General features: G+C 40.4%; 1 protein-coding gene across 2 annotated transcripts in view; it reads left to right on the forward strand.

Moving 5' to 3' along the window:
• The first annotated feature begins 5,022 nt into the window (after window positions 1–5,022).
• The window catches only part of LOC124150649 (organic cation transporter protein-like), a 35,511-nt gene continuing 24,767 nt past the window's right edge, over window positions 5,023–15,766 (forward strand). Inside the window, exon 1 of one of the 2 annotated variants that reach the window (XM_046522613.2) lies at window positions 5,023–5,182. The gene's annotated coding sequence lies outside the window, so the exon portion shown is untranslated. Of the gene's footprint in view, window positions 5,183–6,889; window positions 6,965–15,766 lie in introns of those variants that run through there. The other variant, XM_048383777.1, reaches the window with a different exon arrangement.

Genomic DNA, 15,766 nt, shown 5'->3' on the forward strand with positions numbered 1-15,766 from the left:
CTGTCTGGGCTGATATCCTACGCAATCCTGGTATTGCCGAAGCAGTAGATGTGGGCGTGGTGGTTCTTTCAAGTAAGTGACGTTGCCCTGTGAATCTGTCCTTTAGTGATACGTGGTCGACCGGATCTGGGAAGGTCCCGCGTTGCCCGGTGTGTCTGAAAATGGTTCCACTTGTCTTGTAATGGTGCTTGATGCCACGTGGAAAAGCCTGGCGACAGATGAAGATGATTTTCCTGTTTGCTTTGGGGTGATGGAGTTGTTGCATTGGGCTTTCGTTAGTCGTGGCATGTTTTCGCTATTCACTTGCTGTAAGATTGTGATGGCATGCAATGAAAACCCAACGTCATGTTCCGCCGTATTTCAGCGCAAGGCGCTAACGTGGTTGTGTTTTTGTAGTAGCACCTAGTTGTCGAGGTGGTAAACAAACGTTGTGAGCTGATGGATGTTTATTCTCTCAGAAGAGAAAGGCGAATAAATACGGCCTGAAACAATGTATAAATAATAAGACATACTGCACAAAAGACATAGAACATTGACATTGTTATAATGGCCTTAAATGTAATAGACATTCAATTATATGAACTTGAAAAAAGCGAGAAAAAGCGAGAAACCTATGTTACTCATGTAATAAGTAATCTGCACAATGATACAGTAACATATATACTTATGACCCTATAATCAATTTAAACATAGCACAACTTTTTTCTAACTTTAAGAATTAGAAATACACAAATACATATAAAGCATCACACAAGAAATATACTACAACTAACCTTCAAATCCATGAAATTAACACATCCATTGGATCCATGAATAACATTCTGAACACAAGATCCATTCAAAATATACACAAAATGACTATGATGTACATCCATCAAGTGTAATCTAGCAACTGCCCCAGATCACTAGAAAACAAAGGTGTACCTGTGGTCAGCTGTGAGTGACCACAGAGAGCAATAGACTAGCCTAAGCGCGGGGTGAGATACTAAGTGCTGTGGGTGAAAAGCATGCAGTGGTATGGTTGGTCAAGGCTGGATAAATAATAGACTCAATGAAAGAGATAAGCTATGGTATTAATGTTTAAACGTAAATACAATTATATGGCAAAAGTAAGACAAAGTAAATAAACTATGTACTTAATTCAAATCGGAAATAGAATGTGTATAAAACTATGGCCAAAAGAGAATTAAAACCTGTCTTGTATAGGGGGGCACGGGTGGCCCAGTCGTCTAAGGGGCCGAGATACCCGTGCTCGTTGGTTTCACCGAAGTGGTAAACGTCTGAGACCTGCATCACTTCGGGCTTTCCTCCCACATTAAGCTGACATGCCGTGATATAACTGGAATAATGTTAAAAGCGGCGTTAAACACAACTCACTCACTCACCTAACTTGTATGTACAAAATATCACTCTGCCACATTTTTGCGATTGTTCCATCTCTTCCCCAAATTTCTGAAGTACCTCATTTTTGCCACACAAATCTATCCCAACCTATGCAGAAAATACCAGATCATTTTTGGTATTAAATTTGTATAAGATGTCGGCAACACTCAGAGTATATCTCAATTCTGTTATGACAAATACCATGGACCATTTCGCCACCTAGGCGTCGGTAAGAGTTCGAATTAAACGTCCCTAAAAATAACCATCCCTATTCTACTATATAAATAATTGATTCCCAGATATCTTTGAGATGGTAGCTCCAGATTTAGATCCTTTACCCTTAATCTTTTGAATCATGTTTCTCACCTTGGACATGGATGTGCGGGAATTGACTTTTGATACATAGTTCCTCCAGGATTGACGTTTATTCTGTTCAGAGGTATGCCTCGCTTTGGCGCCCGTGGTTTTAACGTTATTCAAGATGTGGACAGTTGGATGTCGTCGGAAATATTTCTCGGCTTTCTTCCTATTTTTCCTAGCTTGTTCACAATCATCATCAAACCATGGTTACGTTTGCAGAGGACTTAGGAATGCTTTCATCTCCAATAGCATTTAATATATCTGAAAATAAGTTGTATAGGATCAGGAACATTCCTGAAACTGTCGGGTTTTAATTTTGCAGTACATAGTGTTTGGAATAACGACCAATTGGACTTTGTAAAGTTCTATTACAGTGCACATATTTCATTATACTTTTTCATATTTTTCACAACCTAGGAAATTCTTAAATTCGAAAATTCCAAAGTCGCTAGACCAGTATTTCTCGTTTTTATCGCCGCTGGTCTGCTATGACGGCTGTCACCTGGCGAGCTCGTTCACGCGAACAGTTAATTTCGTAATCATAGATAAATTCAGTGCGTACGTCCGCCCCGGCCTTTGTTCTCTTGATCAATGTTTTGTTACCAGCGGGCGCAGGTTTTGACTATCATCTAAAACTGTAATTAAAATCGACAATTGTTAGGGAAAACTGAAATGTTCTATTACCACCTGTTTTGTGTAGTCAAATTTGACTGCCAATGGCAGATTACATAGACAGAAATGACAACATCATGATCAGTAATTGTTAATGCGATACGAGTATAGCTGTGGGGGGTAACTGCTTGGGTGTTGGTCCTCGGCACAATTCCTTGATAAGGACCTCACAGCTCGCTTCAATGTAAGAAACATTTAAATATTCCTATTTTATGACTAAACTTCTAATTTCATTGTTATTATTGTCTAGAAAATATTATAGTTAAGTGGAATCATTACTGCCATATTGTAACCCTCTATCTACTGTGTACAAGTTCTAATGACTGCTCATTATATATTATTTACCGTGATATCTCAGGCACTATCCACTGATGCATGAAGTGTAATGCGTGGTGGGCTCCTCCAGTTGATGTGTCATTAATGTGAGAAACCAATATTTCTCTCCTATATTTCGACATCCATGATTATAGTCGCCTTCTACGTCTATCATTATCTGTTCAACATGCCAGATGCATATACAGTTTATATTTCCGTGCAGTAGCGTAGCGTACATGTAGCCTAGTCACAAAACGGTTACTTGAGTTTACACAACTGTTTCAAGCAAGATGTATTTTATACGTAGGTCGGTTATTCCATACTCTCCGACAGTCCACCGATCAAAGGTTATATGAGCAGCTTTACCGCCCATGCGCCCTTACAGAATAGGTTATAACGACGCATTCCATATTTCTGAAGTTTTATCCTCATGAAGTAAGTATTTGAATATATTGTAACTAGACCCGTCCCTGATATAGTTGTATACGGTACAACACAGCCTATACAACAATTTCATTACCGTAGAAATTTAAATACAGTTATGGTCATCCTTTATACTACATAACAACGTGCATTGAAATGCGCACCGTTTAAGTATACAATTACCGTATTCACTCCGTTAGCCCTTGTCGTCTAGCTCCGTATATATTCAGGAAATGCGCGTCGTCAGTAGCAACTTCGGCGTCGTGATACATTACCATAGTCACCAAAATAATCACTAATAAAACTAATAATTACACTAACTTAAACCGAGCTATATATTCTACCGTGTGCATTCGTATCTTTATTTGGATGAAATATTTACCTTCCTTATTTCCCGAAATTATTATGATGTGAAAGTTATTACTAAAACTACAAATATGAATGTTCACCGTTTTTTCAGAAGTACATGTCATGTTCCTCATCTGAACCGTTTGCGCAGACTACCGTATATGCTCCACGTATTTATTTTCATTTAATGTTAATAGCCATAAATGGTTTACCGTTGTAACCCAAATAGGCGCTACATACCACACATAGAATTGTCATGTAGGTTTTATAGTGAGTGAGTGAGTGAGTGAGTATGGTTTTACGCCGCTTTTAGCAATATTCCAGCAATATCACAGCGGGGGACACCAGAAATGGGCTTCACAAATTGTACCCATGTCGGGAATCGAACCCGGGTCTTCGGCGTGACGAGCGAACGCTTTAACCACTAGGCTACCCGACCGCCCCCTGTAGGTTTTATAAAGTCTGGAGATCTGATTGACGGATAGTTGAGAAAGTGGGAGATACAGTGAACACAGTGTAAACACTATGTTCAAAGTAACACGGACAGCAACAGTTTGTAGAGTAGTGTTGCGTGGTACAAGGCTATTGATTATGCCCCGTTTCACCAGGATAGAAGAACCTCCTGTAGCTTTATCACCAGGAGGGGAAAACGAGTGGTAAGAACTGTACTGACGGATATCAAATAGATCTGTGTTTTTTAGATATGTTTCTTGGAGACAAAAAGCTCTGACAGTTTAAAATCTTGGAATAAAAGTTGTATTTAATTCAAATTCTTCCCTAGACCTCTTCAAATCCAATGTATTATGCGGGATCGGGTTGTCAGGCCCGCTGTCTTGGTTGATGCATGTCATCAATCCAAATTGCGTGGATTGATGCTCATGATATCAATCAGTGGGTTGCCTGGTACAGACTCGATTATTTACAGACCGCCGTCATATAGCTGGAATATTGCTGAGTGCGGCGTTAAACAACAAAACAACCAACCAGCCAATGTATTATGTTTCTCATATGTTCTAACAATTGCCGTCAATGATAACCAGTCACACTAACGTTCACGCATACGACATGCAACTCGTGCGACGATCGTGCGTTTTGCATGTTTTTTGGATTGTGGTTGTACCGTCTGATAATTCTCAATCAACAGTGCGGGTTTCATTCCCGAACACGCTTGTCTTATCCATCATTCCAGTGCCTCAAACGACTGACCCCCTCCCATCCACGAACCACCTTCCGCCCACTGACATCCCCGTGGCCCACTTAAAAATAGTATTCAGTTTATTTCTAAAAGGTGTTACAATTGGTAAATGTTATATGTTAGTTACTTGTTTGCAAATACATAAAAAAATATTCTGTATAGTTTGCTTTTATCAATAACCGAATATAATTAATTTTTTCGCCACGAGGTGTAACACGGTTGACTGAAATGCATTGATATCTCTGTTTCAATTGTTTGGTTTGACTAAATGTCAATTTATACATAGTAAATGTTATTACATTCAAGTGTCATTTGAGACGTGTCAGTACTCAAGTGTACATCAAAACGAGATTCAACACATTATTTAGATTGTATGCGGAACCAAGAACAGCTGCGAACAATACTTTCGAGTTTCGGTCAACTTTGCAACCCGTCAGCTCATAGTGACTTATTCTTGGAACAGATTGAAGTGTTTTCATTGCTGATGTAAGTAAAGTTGAAAATATTACATCCATATGTATTACACAGGAGCTGGTTAAATATTACGAGTTTCATAAAATTTGTTTTACACGGTGAGAGGTTAGTATTTTATTTATTTACTTGCAGGTAGAATAAACTACGAGGGGCTGCGCCCCTTATGGTTTATTCTCCATTCTGTGTTTGATTGTACGAAAAACAACACCCACTCGTTATTATGTCTTATATGAGATATTAACATTATGTACAGCCTCTTTAAGGATGATAAAATGTACAACCTTTCAATCTATTTACCCGCATTTGAATAATGAGTGAGTGAGTTAATATTTAACGTCACATCGGCAAAATTTGCAGCCATATCGTGACGAGACAAAATTTGACTTTAATAATATATATGTAAACTGTATAAAATTCTGTCGACGAAGGACAGTAAAACAACTAGACTATGTGAGTGAGTGAGTGAGTGAGTGAGTGAGTGAGTGAGTGAGTGAGTGAGTGAATATTTATAGTCACATCGGCAATATTTCAGCCATATCGTGACTAAATCAAGTTAGACAGTAATAATACATACAATGTGATTATAAAACCTGTCGTCAAAGGACAGTAAAATAACTAGATTATCACAGATGTATATTTTAAAACTAGTATTGAACCATAAAAAGATATCACCATAAATAACAATACAGTATAAAAACGGGGCTAGGGATCGCCAGCAATTAAAGGTAGGCCACCATACTAGGAACCGTGGGGACTTACAATACTTCTGCTACCTGCACGGTTCCCCAGCAGGATTTACGTCATCCCTTAGCCGCTGGCGATTATCATCAAGTTTAGCCAAATTAAAACAAACAAGTATGCTAAGACTAAAATGGTAGTAGGAACAAACTTACTTCGAATGATGTGGTCTTACATACACTCTCGGAGGGACAATAATTTTACAGTACTTTAACCCCCTTACAGGTTTAATATCACAGTATGGGATTTGAAGTGGTGTCACAGATTTGTTGAGCGCTGCTTTTGCAGCTGCATCAGCCATTGTGTTACCAGTTATTCCAACGATGTCGTATTGTCCAGTAGCAAGAGCATTAAACAATTCAATAATTTCGATTAAAAGTGGATGTTTATATGACATGTTTTGAATAGCCTGCAGGCACGAAAGAGAATCAGAAAAAAAGTTAAACTTTTGATATTTTGACTGTTTACTGATATATTTGAGAGCTACTAGAATGGCATTGGCTTCAGCTGTAAAAATAGAACAATTATCAGGTAATCTTGATGAGATAGTCCTGGATCCAGTGACAGTGGCGCTGGCAACAGCGTCACCATCCTTAGATCCATCTGTAAAGATTGATTTGTAAGTATCATATGAGTTTCTTAATTCAGTATAGTGTTGTTGATAAATCAATTGGTTTGTTTCAGATTTCTTAAGTTTAGTTAAGGTTAGGTCCACCTCTGGTTTCACTAACTGCCATGGTGGAGAAGACAAAAGCCGAGTGGGGGCTATATTTTGAAGATTTATTTTAGCAGCAGAAATATGAGATTGTATTCTTATTCCCAGTGGTGGGATAAGAGATGATTTGTTATTGTAGAGATTTTCGTAAAGGGGATTAAGAACACAGTTATATGCTGGATTCGAGTTATTAAAATGTAATTTCGAGATATACTGTAAAGATAATTTAATGCGACGATGTTTTAGGGATGGCTCGTCAGCCTCGACATACAGACTATTAATGGGTGAAGTTCTGAAGGCACCAAGGCAACGCCTTAGACCTTGATGATGAATTGTATCCAGTAAGTTTAAATTACTTTTACAGGCTCCACCATAGATGATGGAGCGATAATCCAGTTTAGATCGGATAAGTGCTCTGTCCAGTTGGAGGAGGGTTGTCTGATCTCCTCCCCACTTGGAATTTGAAACAACTTTAAGCAAGTCAAGTGCTTTCAGACATTTATTTTTCAAATACTTGATGTGCGGTAAGAAGGTCAAATGATGATCGAAAATTATGCCCAAACATTTGGCCTCCTTTACAACTTTAATAGGAGTGCCATCTAAAACTAGTTCTGGGTCTTTATGTGATTATATTTTCTGCAAAGTGGATACAGTTCGTTTTAGATTTGAAAATTTAAAACCATTTTCTAATGACCATTTATGGATTTTATTTAGACACAATTGTAGTTGCCTTTCGACAGTGTTCATATTTTTACCACGGCATGAAATATTAAAATCATCCACGAATAGAGATCCATCAACCTTAGATAAGCTATTTATTTTAATACTAACCAACGTGACTGACAAAATACTGCCTTGTGGAACACTCTGATCCTGATTATAATGATCAGACAGGGTAGAACCCACACGAACTTGAAATTGTCGGTCTGATAAAAATTTGGATATAAATTGAGGCAAACGGCCTCTCAATCCAAAATCATTTCAATCTTTTAAAATACCATGTTTCCATGTAGTGTCGTATGCTTTTTCTAGATCGAAAAAGATAGACACTGCATGCTGCTTGTTAATAATGGCATTCTTAACGAATGACTCCAATCTAACCAAATGGTCAACAGTACTTCGATTTTTCCGAAATCCACACTGAATATTAGTAATTAGATAATTAGATTCCAAGTACCATGTTACTCTATTGTTGACCATGCTGCTCAACGAAATAGGTCTATAATTTGGGTTTGGGTATGGGAACAACTATGGCATCATGCCATGATGATGGAAAGTTTCAAGATGTCCAAATGTCGTCAAATATTAAGAGAAGGGTTTCTAAACATGTTTCTGGTAAGTGCTTCAGAAGTTGATAATGTATATTATCAGCTCCTGTAGCAGTATCACGAGCTTGCCCAAGGGCAGTATGAAGCTCATGGATTGAAAATATTTCATTATAATCTTCCCATTATCAGATTTAAAATTAATAGATTTCTTTTCTTGCTGTTTTTGATACTTTTGAAATTGGGATACAAGGTTAGATGAGGAAGAATGTTTAGCCAAAGTTTCACCAAGTGTTTTTTCAATATCTGAAGTATCCGTCAATAATTCATCCCCATTTTTAAGATGGTGAATGCTAGATTTAGAACCCTTACCTTTGATTTTTTGGATCATGTTCCATACTTTCGACATAGGCGTACATGAGTTAACCTTTGAAACATAAGCCCGCCAAGGCGTTTGCGTTGCTTAAAGGTGCGCCTGGCTTTAGCATTTAAAATTTTGAAAGTATTCAAATTATGTACCATAGAATGGCGACGGAAATAATGTTCAGCCTTTTTCCGAGCCTTCCGAGCTTGTTTGCAGTCAGCAGTAACCCATGGTTTACGTATGTGTGAAACTGTAGAGGACTTAGGGATACATGCATCAGCTATTTTGTTTAGTTCAGCAGAGAACAGTTGTACAGGATCAGGAACATCGATAAACAGATCAGGTTTTAACTTGTCAGATGAAAGAAGTTCAAATAAAGGCTTTAGTGAAGTTCCATCGTGAGGATGGAGGAACATCGGATGGAAGTACAGCTTTGAGAATGGTTGGAAAATGGTCACTTCCACACAGGTCATCATGGACTGACCATTCAAACTCCTTCAGCAGATCAGAGTCCGTAATGGACAAATCCAGGGAAGAGTATGTACCTGTACCAGGATGTAAATAAGTGTTTGAATTATCGTTTAAAGACATAAATTGTTGTTGGAAATAAAATCTTCAAGTACGTTACCTTTATTGCTAGAATGTGTACTACCCCATAGAGGGTTGTGGCCATTCAAATCACCCATGGTGATGCAGGGCTTAGGTAGCTGGTCATAAAGTGCCTTGAGATCAACCTGCTGTAGAGAAGAAGACGGAGGAACATAGAGAGAGCACTAAGTAATAACGATGTGCAATGTCACACGGACAGCAACAGCCTGTAGTGGAGTATTCAGAGAAACAGGGCTGTGGATTACACCCTGCTTCACCAAGATTGAAGACCCTCCAGTGGCTTCAGGCACTGGAGGAGAAAAGAAATTATACGAATTGTATTGTCGTATATCGAGTTGATCTGTACCTTTAAAATATGTTTCCTGCAAACGAAAAGCTGATGGTTTAAAATCTTGTATTAACAACTGTAAATCATTAAAATTATTCTTTAGTCCTCTACAATTCCACTGAATAAGGGTGTGTGAGCTGTTCATGGTGGCTCTATTGGAGATCGGGACCGGCATGGGTGTCCACTCCCATGAAGTGGGAGTGAAGGACTGACCTCCATCTCTAAAGGTTCAAACTGATTATGAACCTTCACAGGGGATGACTGGGAGGAGGGAACCTCCACGTGTTGGAGGGTCCTGGTCCTTTTTTAAATTTTTTTCTTTTCACTTTTGGACAAATGTCTCATTTCTTTTTCTTCAATATCATTCGCCAATTCTGGCTCTGATGTTGGCTCAGGGTTCACGACAGAAGGTGGTTGTAACGACAAGGCCACTGTCTGAGTAGAAGACAATGATGTAGGTGCCTGATCATGTGACATTTGGGCTTTTTCATCAAGTACGACTTGATTAATCACCCAAGAAATTGATGTCTGACATCCAATAGAGGTTTTGGCAACTTCAGCAACCGGAGTTGGGGAAGAAACTACAGCTGAAAAGGTGAATGTAGAAGGAGTTTTAGATGGAGCAGGAACAAGTTTTTTGGCTTCCAAAAAAGAAATGTTTTGAGTGTATTTAATTTTTAGAACTTTTGATTCACGGTCGAACCATGGACATTGTTTTGATGATGCCAAATGTTCACCATTACAGTTAGAACACTTGATGGCATTTGTGCACTCGGGGCTTTCATGAGCCCCACCGCAACGGGAACATACCGTGTTGTTTCGGCACGTTTTGGCACCATGTCCAAACTGCTGGCATTTAAAGCACCGGAGTGGGTTTGGTACATAAACCTCCACTCCGATGTTGAAATACCCAGCTTTAATGGACTTTGGTAGAACTGCAAGACAGAAAGTAAACAGGTAAGTATTTGTTTTGATTATAACATCATTTTGCTTTCTGGTAAATCGGTTGACAGCGATAACTCCTTGACTTTTTAGTTCAGTTGTGATTTCTTCCTCGCTCATGTCTGACAGACAACGAGCTCGGTCTCTCATAATTCCTCGACATGAGTTCAGCGTCTTGTGCGCTGAGACAACAACCCTTGTGTTAGCAAACTGCTGTAAGGACAGCAGATTGACAGATTGTTGCCTCCGTGCACATTCCACTAGGATAGTACCACCTCGGAGGCGTGTAACATTTGTAACATCGCCACAGGCACCTTTGATGCCCTTAGCCTTAATGGATTACCATCGTCAGAAGCAATGACGATAAACCTAGGCCAAGAATCAGAGACATTTGGAAATACTTCTTCATCAGATGATAAAGCATCACATGACGACGTTTATTCTTTGAAGAACCAGAAGAAGTGATGTGAGACATGGTTGATTTAATATGATTCAGCACCCCTGCTTCCCACCCGCCATCGAGTGTCAACATGGACGACGTTGCAGTGGAAGCCATCCTACAACATCAGGGTGACAGGGATGATATACTCCAGAAATAAAGACATGAAAAGCTATGATGACTAAAAGAAGAAATGGCAGGCTGGTTCGGCCCATGACACTTTTCCAAAGAAACACAGAATTCAGAGGTCCGTATACCCAGATTGGCCCATGAGCCACCGCCTTCTGGTATTGGATGTAACACAAAAGTCATTGATTATAAACAGTGTGAAATAGAATTCTAAGGAATAATTTTCCCAAACTTCATGTTGTCCATGCACAGGGCAAGGCGTGACCAGCCGATTGATAGAATCGGGCCCATTCTACCACCCGTCTAGGTGAAGTAAGGGTCAAAGTGGTGTGTTGGGCAAAAGGAACACTGTTCCTGGCTCCAGTGCCCTCAACCACCAGAATCCCTTCCTCCACCGACACAGGGGCGCAACCCACGGCAAACAGGCTGCCCAATTCGGTCGCCTCGTACGACCAGCAATGGGGTGCTGTGGACACATTCTACTCCGAGTCCACACGAGGGAAGAGCTATTAGCGCTACCCAGCACTCACCACGAGGAGGTTGCTCTTCACGAGTGCCCAGCACCAGAGACATCATTTGGCATGGTACCTGGCACGACAACACTTCAACCCGGCAACATGGCGAAAGATGCATTGGTCTCACGAGAGTCGATTCCTTCTGCACGTCACCGATGGGCGTTTGCGGGTTTTGAGGCACAGAACCACTGTATATACACAACGGAATATCAAACCCACTGTACCGCATGGTAAAGGCAGTGTCATATTGTGGGGATCCATTTCCCATGACTGTAAACTTGACATCGTCACGGACTGAGTACAGATAGATCTCAACGGCGATGGCTACATCCACAACACCCCCAATACAGTTGTTGTTCCCCTCAACCTGTTTTTGTGAATGACAACTCCAGACCCCATCGTTCCCGTGCTGTGACAGCGTTTCGGCAGAGCAGCGCCACCCCAACTTTGTCATGGTCTGACCTGAATACTCTGGAACATGTTTGGAACATTATTGGGCGTTATGTGCTTGCAATGGACCCACCTGAGGAAGATATGGCAGCTTTGCGTTACAATGGGCGCGACAGTAGCTACCTATTGATCCTATTAGGCATCTCACTTGGTAATGCACAGTAGGGTACAGGTTGTCATCAAGGCATGTTGCGGGTTACACACGCCACAGCCGTTTTTATTTGACATCCCTTCACGAGACAAAAATAAAATGTTTTTGGACCAAAATAGTCAATTTCAACATATAGTTTTATTCTAATGATCCACAGTGCAACTGATTCCAATTTTGACACAAATACAGCACTGTGGAAATTTGGCTATTACACTACGAAACTATTGAACATATACAGCATAATGTGTGTTATTGGTTTTCGGGGGACTCATTTTTAAAGATCACATTTCTATTTCCAATATTATTGATAAGACGCCAGAATTTTGTTCGAGGGCCATGGTGCTTAAATTCTCTGTGTATATTGTATACAATTTCCGTTCAAAACATACTTAGATTTTGGGATTGTTGTTTTACAGCGTATACATTTGGTGACAGCTTATGTACAAGACGTTTATATAAACAGTATTGCAGGGAAGAGCAGAACCAAATAGTTTGTTTGTTATGGTATGTACTTTGAAGTAATTTGATATTTCTACAGAGTATGCACAGGTTACAGATTTACATAATGTATGTAAATGAAGAACGCAACAACGGAGTGCACTGATATCGGTACCATATACTTTTTTTCTGCATTTGGTCAACCAATCATATATCATGAAATTATTTCCATGTAGAAAGAGGATAGCAAAGATTACACTATGAAATATGTCAAGATGAAAACATGTTCAAGTTATGCTTACGTTCTGTGAGTCATGGTATCATATCTGGGAGTCGTGTAAAAATCTGAACTTAACAAATTGCACAAAGTCAATGCATTTGATATATTTCATAACGGTATAACCGGTCCGGACATCAAACTCGTAATCGCATAGTTGTTATAGCTACTCCACTGCTACTATACGCGTTTGTGGAATAATATAGAGACATATATACTGAACCTCAGAAGAAACGTCACCATGGATATGAGAAACCTCATTTGTCAAAACACTGTAAACATACTTTGAGACATATTAAAAAGATGAACTTTCAAAACTGATCATCAAGATTGAATGTAAAGTGGCAAATGTTCTTAAAGTAAAACACAACACTAGCCCCTGAGAAAATGACATCACAAGTCAGTATCTCGTGTTGTCGCCATGTGCATTGATGACTGCCGTGAAACGTCGATACGTGGAATGGATGAGGCGGTTGATGAAGGCCATAGGCACTTGAGCCCACACTCTGAGGAACGCTTGACGCAGTTCAGCTGTAGTTGTCGGCCTTTGTCAGACGTCATTCAGCTGTCTTCGAATCTCGTCCGGCACTCGTGAAGAGCAACCTCCTCGTGGTGAGTGCTGGGTAACGCTAATCGCTCTTCCCCCGTGTGGAACCGGGGTAGAATATTTCCACAGCACCCCATTGCTGGTCGTACGAGGCGACCGAATTGGGCAACCTGTTTGCCGTGGGTTGCGTCCCTGTGTCGGTGGAGGAAGGGATTCTGGTGGTTGAGGGCACTGGGGGCCAGGAACAGTGTTCCTTTTGCCCAACACACCACTTTGACCCTAACTTCACCCAGACGGGTGGTAGAATGGGCCCGGTTTTATCAATCGGCTGGTCACGCCATGCCCTGTGCATGGTCCGATTTGATGTTGACTGTATATTTACTGATATTCCACACAATTATTTTGGAAAACATCAAAAACTGTATGTTCTAAATCTGCCTAGAGTCCCATGCCTGAAGGCGGTGGCTCATGGGCCAATCTGGCATTATTGACCTCCGGGTTCTATTTGTCTTCAGAAAATTGTCAAGGGCGGAACCAGCCTGACGTTATTCTGTTTGACTCTCTTAGCTTCCCGTGTCTGTATTGCTCGAGTATAGCATGCCTGTAACCCTGGTGCTTGTAGTCGGTTTCCACTGCAGCACCGTCCTTGTAGACACTCCACGGTGGGTGGGGAGCAGGGGTGTCGAACATCCTCTTTCCATTATGGCTACCCAACAGATCACTGGTTCTCGACAAAAAAACAAAAGAAGGCATATTGATACAGATCCTGCAATATCTTCTGATGAGGATTCTGTACAAAATATTGACTCTTGGCCTCGATTTCTGGTTGTGGAAGGGATTGATGGTGAGCCTCTCAAACTCAATCCCTTTGTAGTTTCGAAATCTATCGAAGGTATTTGTGGTACTGTGAAAAATGTCACTCGTCTTCGTTCCGGTTCACTGCTCGTGGAGTGTGCAAGGAGACAGCAGTCTCTGAATCTACTCAATGCTGATCATTTTGCACATACAGAGATTGTTGTCTCTGTGCATAAAACACTCAATTCATGTAGAGGCATTGTTCGTGACCGTGCGAAGTGCCTCTCAGATATGTCAGAAGATGAAATTGTAGCAGAATTGAAACCTCAAGGTGTATCTTCAGTTAAACGGTTCAGCAGGAAAGATGGTAACAACATCATCCAAACTAGTACGTACCTTTTTACGTTCAATCTTGCAAAGCTTCCATCCTCAATAAAAGCAGGATATTTCCACATCGGAGTGGATGTGTATATACCAAATCCACTCCGTTGTTTTAAATGTCAACAATTTGGACATGGAGCGAGATCCTGTCATCACACCCAAGTTTGCTCCCGCTGTAGTGAGTCTCATGATAGCACTGACTGCACAAATACCATCAAATGTGCAAACTGCAGTGGTGTTCACATGTCCACTTCCAAATCATGTCCATCTTTTATAACACAAACCAAAATTCTGAAAATAAAGTACACCAATGATATTTCCTTTAGAGACGCAAAGAAACTGGTAACCAGTGAACCTACCACTTCTGCCTCTTCATTGACTTATTCTGCTGCAATCTCATCTTCTCCTATCAAAGCTGATATTGGTTGTCAAACAGCTCTAAGCTGGGTGTCGAATGTTCAAAAAATACTGTACCAAATTGATACTAATGACACCAGCACTTCCTCTTCATCAGCTTCCCAAACTGAACTGCTGCCGGAAACTGTAACCTTGCCCGAACCTACCATTCAACCAGACACTGAACCAGACACTGTACCCGACTTGAGAAAAAATAGACCGCTTTCGAAAAGTGAAAAGAAACAACGTAAAAAAGAAGCAAGGGCCCTTAAACATGTTGAGGTGCCTTTGCCCTTGATTGTTCCTCTGGAGGTTCATAACCCTTTTGAACCTCTGGATATGGAGGTTGCTCCATCGCTGCCATTACAGTGTAGAGGACCTTCCCCCCGCTCACGATCTCCAATTGAGCCCCCATGATTTGTTCTCCAACTTTAATCCAATGGAATTGTAGAGGACTTCGGACAAATTTTAACGACCTTCAGCTATTAATTCAGGATTTAAAACCATCAGCATTTTGTCTTCAAGAAACTTTCCTCAAATCAACAGATAATTTTAATTTACGACAGTATGATTCCTACCATTGCTTTTCTCCTCTGGGTGATAAAGCTACTGGAGGATCTTCTGTTATGGTGAGGCAGGGCGTCATTCATAGTCCTGTTCCTCTGAATACTCCTCTTCAGGCCGTTGCAGTCCGTGTCACATTGAATGTTGTATTTACATTGTGTTCTTTATACATTCCACCTTCTTATTCTCTGCGACAGTCCGATCTTCAGGCACTTTATGACCAACTCCCTAAACCCTGTGTTTTCATGGGAGATTTGAATGGCCATAACCCACTTTGGGGTAGTACTGACAGCAATACAAAAGGTAAATTACTTGAGGAATTTTTCTTAAATAATGATTTATGCATTTTTAATGACGGTTCAACCACTTATCTACATCCAGCAACTGGTACTTACTCTTGTCTGGATTTATCAGTTGTAGATTCTAACTTACTAAGTGAATTTGAATGGTCAGTCCACGATGACCTCTGTGGAAGTGACCATTTTCCAACCATTTTAGAATCTGTGACTCCATCTGATGTTCCCCCATCTTCACGTTGGAATTTTACTAAAGC

Source organism: Haliotis rufescens, unplaced genomic scaffold (genome assembly GCF_023055435.1).
Source record: "Haliotis rufescens isolate VD_foot unplaced genomic scaffold, xgHalRufe1.0.p SCAF_5, whole genome shotgun sequence".
Taxonomy (NCBI): Eukaryota; Metazoa; Mollusca; class Gastropoda; order Lepetellida; family Haliotidae; genus Haliotis; species Haliotis rufescens.